This window comes from Haliaeetus leucocephalus, unplaced genomic scaffold (assembly GCF_000737465.1).
Source record: "Haliaeetus leucocephalus isolate CR32 unplaced genomic scaffold, Haliaeetus_leucocephalus-4.0 Scaffold0, whole genome shotgun sequence".
Classification (NCBI taxonomy): Eukaryota; Metazoa; Chordata; class Aves; order Accipitriformes; family Accipitridae; genus Haliaeetus; species Haliaeetus leucocephalus.
This window is the reverse complement of record NW_010972436.1, coordinates 14622309-14632923: the sequence shown is the minus strand read 5'-3', so window position 1 is coordinate 14632923 and position 10615 is coordinate 14622309.

Here is a 10615-nt window from a genome sequence, read left to right as displayed (position 1 = left end):
TGTATTTTCACATAAGGATTGTGCATATGCATTGGCACATCTGTTCACTACGCAGTCCTGCAGCCTGGAATGGATAACACTGACTTCGGGGATTAATGCCAGCCTCACTTGAATAACAAACACTTGTACTTTAACAGTCTTTGGAGCACTAAAACAGGATACGCGTCTTTGGACATCGTGTCAAAATGCAAAGTACCATCCGATCCTGCCCTCACTGGGTGACCACCTGTTTCTATTTAATGTCTTCTATTTAACAAGTGTAGTATGATGGTGATGGAGCCAGAGTGTTTCAGAAGCATCCTGGAACAATACTCCATGTGGAAAATTTTGGTGTCCTGTAGTGCTTCACATCTACCTCAACTATATTAAACACTACATAAAACAATCCAAATTCCAGACGTTCTCTCTAGATATTGTAAGTATGCTACACCAGTATTTATGAGATCAAAAACATGCCAAGGCTTTAAATCCATGATTCTAAATAGAAACTTTGGGTTTCACGCAAGGCTGAGGTCTCAGCATACTGTCCCCTCCCCTGAACGTGCCATAGCCTCAACCTCAAATGTGACCACAAATGTCACCACTGTCACTTCTCTTGAGGGGAAATCTCAGCATTATAAGGGATGATAGTGCAAGGGGATAGCAGTGCAAACCCTGGGCGTTGTTTGAGATCTTTGTAAACCTTGCTGCCAGTGACCCTGAGGGGAGCTGGGCTGCCTCCTCTCCCCTCTCACACATTATCCTAGCCTCTTCCATCAGGCCTGTGAAACCGTTTCTGTTAGTGCCCTGATTGCTAAAAAAGTGCAATTAGCAATGGCTGTTTTCTGATGTTGACCCACACACGTGAGAGGCAGAAGAGGCATTGCCAGGGTCTGGGTGCAGAGGCATCAGATGAGCTGATCTGTAGGAAGTCACTGGATTTCAACACCTGAACTGCTTGGTCTCTAAAAGCAAAGCTCTGGAGTGCACTGTTATATATACCTTCTGGCTTTTCTATATTGCTGAGATTTCCCCTTCTTCTTCCAGGCCATTTCAGCCTCTTCTACCGGCTTACGTTTGTAGGAGTGCAATGAGCAGCAGGCTGAGGTACGAGGACAGGTGGATGGAGCAAAAAAGGGCAGAGGGTGAAAGCTCTTTGTCCTGGAAGGGAAAGTGTTCCCGTGGTTCTGCCCCCCCAGATGGAGGTACCCCAGGACAGGAAACCACCTGGCACAACGTGAGGGGCACCATCGCAGGGCAACTGTGTGTGCACACGCACACACGTATCTATTCTGGGGGGAAATTATGCAGGTTGGAGACCCCTGGTCTCAGACAGTTTCACCTCAAGCCAAGGGACTATGTCATGTGGGCAGTTTTCTGGTGGTTTTTCTTTTCCCCAGGAACAGATGGGGGTTTCCTGAATAATATGTGTGCATTTCCGTGTGCTGAATTACACTTTCCTCCTGTGGCTATCCAGAGTGAATTGTGGAGGACTGAAGCATGCTGATGCAGAGAGCTCGCACCGCATATACCATATGAGACGTACCGGGGAGATTTTAGTCTCCAAGGATAGCAGCCCAAGATACTTAATGAACGCTGTTACCTTCTATTATTTCCTGTAAGAGAAAGTGGAGAGAGATGATTCACTAAGGAAATCTGCATAATTAGGGTCCATCATTTCCTACAGATGGAAACGTCACAGGCAAAGCAGAACACTTTCCCCCATCCTTTTAGCAATTCTTCTCAAGTAGCTGTTAGCTCCTGCACCTCTGGGAAGGGAGAACGGAGAGCTAAAGCCAAAGAAATCTTCAGCAGGATAACTGCTTCCCCCTTGCTGCAACTGCCACTGCTCCCTCATCTTTCTAACGCCACATATTTTCTGTTTAGGAAATGGTCAGTTTAATTTCACTTTCTCTTACGATGTGTGGCTTTTATGTCAATTTATAAATCATACACTAACCACAAACTGAATTTTGGTCTGGCAACTCAGGAACAGTACAGCGGTCTGCTGAGGCCTGGTCTCTGCCAGGATCTGGCCCATGCCACCAGAATGGCACAGACTGCCATCAATCAGATCAGTCCTTGAGAACAACCGTCTCAAATTCCTGCTTTGGCCAACTTCATATTTTGCTCTGCCTCTTGCTCAGCAGACAGGGTCACCACTGTGTGAGGTTTGCATGGAAGGGGTTATTCAGCCAGTGGTCACCAAGTGGGGAAGAGGGAGGGAAAGGGGGTGTTGAATAGTTCACAATGGTGAGGGAGAGATGTTAGAAATGCACAATTTATGCATTTTGTATGACTTTACCAGAAGTTAGTGGCATACATTTTTTAACACTAAAATAATTTCTAGCTAGTCCTGTCGTATGAGGTAGAATTCACTGCTGCCAAAAATGGGAGGTCCCACTCTACTCCACCCTTCCCAGATGTGAAACACTACCTCCTATTTGGGGCTAGCTATGGCATATATTTAGACAGCCCTTCTCCCTTCCTTCTGCTGGTTTAACTCACTACTCAGGCAGAAAACTAATTCAAGGAGGGTGGAGAGGGGAAGGGAGAGAGTTAGATTTATGTTAGCTCGGTGAGTTAAAGCAGCCCAGGGACACATTTGGAAAATGATAGAGGAAGTGCAAAAGAGAAAGTAGGGCCTTAGGGCTAGGAACAGGGGAGGGGAAGAGAGTGGAGAGGAGATCAACAATTCAGTAGCAGCAAACTCTTTTACAGTCTCGATTGTTCTTAGGACAGGACTCTCCTTTGTATCAGCGTGAAGGTAGGTAATACCAGTCTAAGACAACTGTAAGTTAGAGCATCAGCACAGTGGGTTTGCTTTTAAAACCATTTCAATGTAAAAATCACCTATAAGCAAAGGTGGAGGGAGACTTAAAATGTGCAAATCAAGCCTAAGTTTACCTTCATTCAGAAGCTCTGAGCAGCTTAGCAACATCAGAGCTGGAATGCCTCGCTTGAGGATGTCTGCTGGCATACTCTACCTTCAAAACTTCTTCCCAGGTGTTTCTCAGTTGGGTGTTTGCATTTATGTCTTATTCTCTTATTCTGCTATTGTTTTTCTTATTCTGCAACTGATAGGAGAGGCTTGAAACCTGGATTGCTTGATATGTTTAATAGAGTTTTTTACTTTTTTATGGGCTTTTTAAATAAATTATATCACAAGTGAACAAAATAAAAATCTTCAAAAGAAAATCCTCAGAATATTACACTTTATGTAGTCGATCACATTAGGATATCAAACAGATTTTCTAAAAAGTGTTCTTGTGACAACAGATGATCATAATCTCAACTTTCTGGTAAAGCACATGGACTGTATACTTTCTGGTTTGCTTTTGGTTTTTTCCTCTCTTTTGATTGCTAACATATTGAATTATTTTATCTCCAACGCTCATCCACCTTTCTCTGATGAGTCACTCAATATATTATTTAAAGAATCATTTTGCACAGCTCCATACTCAAGTCCAGCAAAAATGGGAAGTTTTATGAATCATGTGAGAAAGCCTTTCTTTCCTTGTAAGGCTCTAAGAATGAATCAGTCTTCATAAGTTTTGTATACAGTCATAAGCATCTCATTTTTTGCAGTAAGCCTTACAAAGTTAGAAATCAGCCCCTCTGCATTCCACCTTTTACAATGAGGATAATTACCCTCAGCTCCACAGTAGCTGGAAACCTTAAAGCTACATCTAAAACCTGTGCTTGCATCTAAAGACAGATTGAAGCGGGTTTTGCTTTTTTTTCTTCCAGTACTGTTAATATGGTTACTGCTTTGTAGATCAGTAGTAACTTTTCCTAAACAATAGTGTACTTTGTAAACCAGTGTCCTCTTCTGAGCAATAATAAACGGTCAGCTTATGTTAGCTATTTTTGTGATGTGATTAGTTTATTATAAAGTATTCTCCAGCCCACATCTCTGGGGAGGAGTGGATTGCGAACAGGGATAACAAATGGCAGTCTGCTGCTCACAGAGACCACAGACCTCACTGCTTTGCCTAAAAAGCAACTGCCTGAGATTCCTTATCTCTTCTAAAGTTTCACACTAAATCGAAGACCTCGACAAGAACTTCCTGTCCCCTTGTAAAAGCGCCTCACCTAAAAGCTGCTGGAAACTTGTGGCCTTCAAAGGTGAGATCTGAATATCAGCTCTCCCCTTGTGCCACTTTGCAATACAAAGGAACCTCTGAGCTTTAATTGTCAGACAAAGGAGACTGTCTTAACCTACACAGTCCCTTTAATTAGGGTCTGCATGTGTATACATCAGTGACCTTTAATGGCAGACCATTAGCACCTTTAAACATTACACCCTGATAGGTTTAGAGTCTGTGTGCAGAGAAGGTTTTCGGTATTAAAGGTCTCTTTAATCTAAGGGAAAGGATAATAAGACCCATTGCCTGGAAACAAAAGTCTGCAGAATTTTGTACTTGCTTGTTTCACGTCGAAGACACCTTGCCACTGAAGCACCTTCGTCAAGTCTGGTCTCTCTTGGAAGCTAAAGCCCCTTAGTGTTGACAAAATTAAACCAGTAAAGAGTGGTAAATAGCAGGAAAGGAGTGTAAACTGTAGAGGGATATATGTCTGGCCACAGGACTGTTTATGACTCAGTTAACAGACCCCAGCTGAATCACCGTAACAAGCTCTCCCCTGGGGCTCCATTACACTATATGGGCAGGATCCTTCCTCCAGCCCTTTGACCAGTGGTACCACCACAAGCGTTTGTGGGGCTGCAGACAGAACTAAGCAAAGGAGATAATTCTGGGGTTAAAAAAAACCCAAAAAACAACAAAAACAAACCAAAAAACCCCAGCCTGGACTTCTTCTTAGTTGGCTCAAATAGGATTCATTCATTGATCTGCTTCATGGCAAGACCCCATCAACCAGTGAACCCACAGAAGCAGGGAGAGGGCCCTTGCAGTACAGGGTGAGGAATAAGTGCTGCGGGATAAAGTGCCACAGCATTGCTGCCAAGCATTTAACTTTGTCTTTTATATGTTGTTTTGCAAGGTGAAATAGTCTAGTTTAAACATTGAAATTATCAGCTTAGTTATATGGAAAAGCTGAAGTACAAAAAACAGTAAAAAGCTAAAAGGTTAGCCTCAGTTCTCTGGTCAGGCCTCCTTCTACTAGAGGATTTCAATCACCTGCAGCTTTCCAGTGAGAAACCCCTACCTCTGGTCATTGATAAACTCTAGTAAGCATTAGCCTCCATGTTCCTGGTGACCATGACTGTTATGGTGATGTTTTTTCAGGTCTTTGACTAGGAAGTTTTTTTATGGTCCATTTAAAGGGAAGTGATCTGAAACAAAAAATGATGTGAATAAATTCTACAATGCCATAGTAGCAAACTTACTCCTGGTCGGATCAGGAATAACTGTGTCACTTTAAAATGTAGTATTTTATATTATGCTTATACATTGCCCCCTTCTAATTCACCCAATGATTCCCCTGATGATGTCCTTACCACTTTGTACCCTTTCAGGACAGGCCTATCTGGCCACCTTCTGGGCTCTAAAACTCTGACGTCCCAGAGACTAACTGTCATTTCCCACTTTATAGTCTGGCACAGAAGCACACTTTCCACCTCCACAGACATTCCAGCGATGGAGACTCTGGGATCCCACCTATGCCTTTACCTCTCTGATCACTGTGATTCTCCCATCTATCCCCTCAGGGTGCCTCAAAAAGGTTTTCAAATTCCGTGCTTAGGAGAAAAGCAAAGGCCTAACAGGCCTTAAAACATGGAGTTTTCCAAGCCTATTGCACTCCAGGTAGATGCCAGAAGCCCTTGGGCAAGGACTTTGAGGAGTTCAGAGGTGGATAAGAGATACTAATCACCATTCCAGTGCGGAAGCTGCCACAACCACTTTCAAACAGAAAGCCAGTACAGTCTGCAAAGGCACCATCTCAAATCATATTTTGCTGCTGATTCTGCACCTGACTTGGCTAAGACTGGGAAAAACAGTGCGTGGGGATCCTCAGGAACCAGGACTTTGTCAACCAGGAGCCTTTTTAGCACCCTGATCTTGCACAACCATTAAATGCTCCTTTCTGACAACCCACAAACAGCTGGTGCCACTTATATTGTTGTGGCTGGATGTGAGAAAATGTTCCTTTACCTTCCTTTTCCTTCCTAATTTTTTTCCCCCAGTCTACTCCTTAGACAGAGGCTGCTGGCCAAACCTGCATACAAAACTCTCCTCCTTTCTCCAAGACTTGTTATCTGGCTTAGGCAGACACCCAAGTCCCTTCAGACTTCAAAGTTTTCAGCATGCATGCAAGGAACCAGCCATGCTTCGTGCACTCCTTCTCCTCTCAACCTCCCCCTGACTTCCCCAGGCTGCTAAACTCCAAAACAGAGTTTTCAGTTATCCAAAGTCCAACTGTTTATCATAGCAATACCCACCAGGGTTCCTGGAGGAGTCACGACGATGAGAACCAGCCTTCTCATTTACTACCGTAAGCACTGGAGAGAGCAAACATAGGCCAGAGCCTGAATGCACATGTGCTGCTGACCCTTCCCCTGCCAAAGCCCAAAATAACTTTTTTAGGAGAGTAAAAACATGGTTAGTCACCAGTCCCTGCAGATAAGCATTTGTAATCTGACAGTGCTGGGTCATGTTTGCTTGGGAGATAAGTTGGAGGCTGAGGCACAGGAAGTACTCTGGCCAAGCCGTAATGTTTGTGAGGGTGCCTGGCCTGGCCTCAGTTCCAGAATTAGCAACATCCCTTTTGCAACCCTGCAAGAGCTCTGGTGGCACCAGTTTGACTAATGCAGGGCAAATCTTTGCAAAGATGCCCTTTTGCCACACCAGCTGAGGACGTGGAATTTATAATAGGGATTATCTGTGGTCCTATGCAGCAAATCACCTGTATGACACTGGTACAGTCAGCCTGCTTATATCACCCCTGCTAAGGATCCGTCACCACCTGGAAACTCTCCCTTCTTTTTCTCCCATGCGAAAGCATCATTCACAAAGCAGTATGCATCCCACACTGAGAAATGTCTGGAGCCTCAAGGTGTCTATCCAGAACACCAGCTGTTATGGCAGAAAAGAACTCCCAGGCATCAAGTCTCTCAGGAAGAAATATTTGTGAATATGATAAACTAGAAATAGTTGGGAGATCAAGAACTTCACTCACAGGTTGCTGAAACAGGACTGGAAAATACCTGTTTGTTACACTTACTACCTTTCAAGGTTGGCAACTCAAAGCATGCTGGTGATTACATCCACTGAGCACCTTGCTAACCTTGAGCCAAGTAGGAATGGTGTCCAGCAAGAGCTTGTAGACCCCCAACATCACAACCTGTATTTTCCAGAAAGATCTAATGGGTTTTTACCAGAGGTAATGGCGAGGCTTAGAGAGGAACCATCGGTCTCTGGATTTTCGTTAGCTGAGCTCACTCAGCTGACATGACAAGGTAAAGCATAATGAGGTAGATAGAGAGGCCCAAGAGGATGCTCTGCACCCAGTTAGAGAGTAAAATTGCAGGGTAAAAAAAAATCGTGTTGTGAAGAAAGATTTAGTAGTCCTACCTTCAATAGACAAAATGTCCTCAACTTGACTATAACCTCTTAAGATCATTTCATCCATATATAATAGTGTACTACACCACTGGTGAGCCCACTGCTTCGCTATGGCAGGCAGGGACAGTAGCAGTCCCTGGCTGTCTCACTTCTAAACATGTTTGAAGAATTGCTTTTTCAGCATTCAGGGTCTTGGTGCTTGAAGCAGGTGAAGAGGAGTTTCCTCTCCATGCACCCACCACTGAAACATCCCAAAGCCCAACTAGTTGAAACTAGTGCTATATTGCGTTTAAGTTAAATTGTATCCACCACACTTTGCTCTTGAATGGGCATTTAAAATCCTTCTTTTTGTATTTGTGTTACACCTGTGTTTTAAAGCCCTGCCCAAGTATTCATTGTCTGGTTTCGTTCTAGACAAAAGTATTTTTCTTGTGATTCAGAAGGTTTATTGCTCATTTCACCCAGTACCTACAGAAATTGATTGATGAATGGGGTTTCCATGCAGTGGCCTGTCCATGTGTGGCAGACAGACCAAATGTACTTGGATTGCTGGCAATCAGAGTTCACCTACGGCAGACACAAATTTCACATGGGGAAAGATCAATAATTAAAAATTATGATTAACAAGGGAGTTAAAATAACAAAAGACATCCACAACCAGTAGAGATGTGTGCCAAGCTCTTTATAATTTATTGGCCATTTTTTTAACAGGCAAAGACATGATATTTTTTTTTTTTTTTTTATGACTGCCCACATTTTGTATTAGGAAGCATCGTGGCTTTCAGAAAGGTTGTGCTGCTTGGCAGATGTTGCCAGCCAGTCTGTGGGGCTTTGGCCTTAACTCCATACATAAAGGAGCTCTTCTTAACCATGATGTTCACTACCATTGTCAGTGACTGCAAGGAGGATTTCTCTGTTAATTGCAGACATATATAGTGACTGTTACCCAGGTTGCCCTTAATAGTGGGTATCTAGTTAATATGTCTAGTTCTTACGGAAGCCTGGGGCAAGTGGTGTGGCTGCAGATGTCTGCTCTGTGGATAACTAAGGTTAAGTGACATGAATCTGAACTTGGTTTTTTGCAGTACAATCTCTTCCAACAAATCCACCTTTATTTTCTGCATCTTGAACAGACCAGAGAATCAGTGCAAGCCATCTTCATTAAGTGTCTGTTTACATTCCCATCTTTGGGCAGATTGCTATCATCCTCCCAGAAAAGGATGCAAATGACTGGTAAACTGAGTGTTTCAGAAATCTCCTTCTTGGCCCCTTAATCTTGGAGATTTCTCATTAGCCACCTCCAAATAGTGCCTAAACACTGAGGAAAATATCCCATATTTCAGTGAGACAGATAAGGCATAATACATAGGAATCTTTCCTTAAACTTGAAGAGATTTTAGTTCACAGCCAATGCTTTTAAATGGAATTGAAATTGGACAGCTCTCCATTTCCATGACATTTGCTAGTCTGGGACATGACTGGAAAGGATCTTAGATATTTGATTTAGTGGGTAAGTACTGCTTTGACTAATTTGGCTATTTGAACTTGCCAGATGCAAATGTGGACATTTCAGAAAGCACCTGCTGTCTCCAGGGATATTTGTGAAAATGAGGTGCTGTCTCTCTTGAGGCTTATTTTGGCAAACAAAACTCAGTAAAACAAAGCCCAATATTGCAAAATATCTCTTACTCTTAAAAAAAAAAAAAAAAAAAAAGCTGTGAGACCAAATAGATCCTAATTAAGTTAAATCAACTGAAGGGTGCAGAGAGAGAAAAAGAGAGAAGAATATTTCAAACAAGCTATTTTGGGGTTTGCCTTCACAAAACTCTTTTTCTTTCTCTCTCTTTGTTTATATGGCCGGGCTCAGTCTCAGCTAAAACAGCTGATTCCAATAAAGAAGTACTGGCAGCAGCTTTCAGACCTGCTTTCCCCCTTGAATCTAAGAGAAAAACAGAAAAGAGTTTGCAAACTTTTCCAAGTGGACCTGGAGGGGCTTACTTTCTAGAATTTGAATGTCTGGCAAAAGAACTCATGCTAATTATAACATCTCAATGCTCTCAGCTTCCCAAACCCTTTCCTGCCCTTTCCCTGGAGCAGGAGAAGGAATGTGCAAGACTCCTATTGACAGTGAACAGTAAACTCGGGAGCCCCCATTTTTTCCCTTTCTCCAGCTGAACCCACACCTGCCTTGGACAGGTTCATCCATAACAGCTGTGAAATGCATCTTTCATCCTTGTAGCCTGGAATTGCTAAAATGTGAGACCACAGCAAATTGAAAGCCTGTATCCTGCTAAGACAATTTGTCAGTCTTCATTTGTAGCAAGCTGTGTGGCAGTGCCACTGCTAGTTAAAGGGTCAGTATGACTTTCATTTCAGATTACCTGTTCTTTTTGAGGATTCCCACTATGAATTCCCACTTGTGGGATATAGAATTCCTTTTGCAACAAGCCAGAGATCTGCCTTGAAAAGCTAAGCCCATAACAGTGTGCTTGAGAATGCATGCAAGGATGACTTGATTACTTGCTTCTTATTAGGGACTCTCTCTTCCCAATGGTTGCATAGCTGCAGCAAAGAGCAGCTGGAAATCCACTGTATATTTTCAGACTAAACATTTCCCTTGCTTAGGCAGACTGATTATAAGAAAATAGCTAAAAGTTTTGGGGTCCTTAAATATTCCCCGTAACAATGCATTATAAAGGACATGATTTTTGAATCTGGCCAAACAGCACATGAGTTCGTTGCGAGAGAAGCATGAGGGATCCTGCTATATATATGTCTCTGGAAAGCTGGGTACAACAGGGTTACAATACGATTCTGGGAACAACAGATGAGCATCCCCCCAGGGACTCTGATTTGGTCTGGGACTGAGATGTCCTGAGGAAGAATTACACAGCTGGCCTTGCTTCCTTTTCCTAATGTATCTGTAGCACATAATCCAGTGCAATCCCTTGGATGTCACGATGCACACGTATGCCAACAGAATCTGCAACTGCCCAGCTAGGGCTGCTTTTTACAGTCCTTTCTGTACAGCAGAATAGCAGAAGCCACAACCTTACCCAGAAAGCTCATCTTGTAAAAGAGCCTGTTGTTCAAGCAGGAATTTTACAATG